Source organism: Brassica oleracea, chromosome C7 (genome assembly GCF_000695525.1).
Source record: "Brassica oleracea var. oleracea cultivar TO1000 chromosome C7, BOL, whole genome shotgun sequence".
Taxonomy (NCBI): Eukaryota; Viridiplantae; Streptophyta; class Magnoliopsida; order Brassicales; family Brassicaceae; genus Brassica; species Brassica oleracea.
Window position 1 is genome coordinate 33,461,414 of NC_027754.1, and position 219 is coordinate 33,461,632.

Below are 219 nucleotides of genomic sequence, written 5' to 3' on the forward strand. Positions count from 1 at the left end.
ACTCGGATCACTCATGTTGAATCAACCCACTCTCGTGGTATTGATTCTTTTACAAGTCGGTCTTGATGCCTAAACTCTCGTTTGGATAGGCATCAAGACGCGCTAGCAAGCTTTAAAGATCAAGTCCGATATGTTCACAATACACCCTAATATCTACTCTCGCTGACTAGGGATGCAAAGCTCATTCAAATCATATCAAGTTATCAATTAACGGCTAGC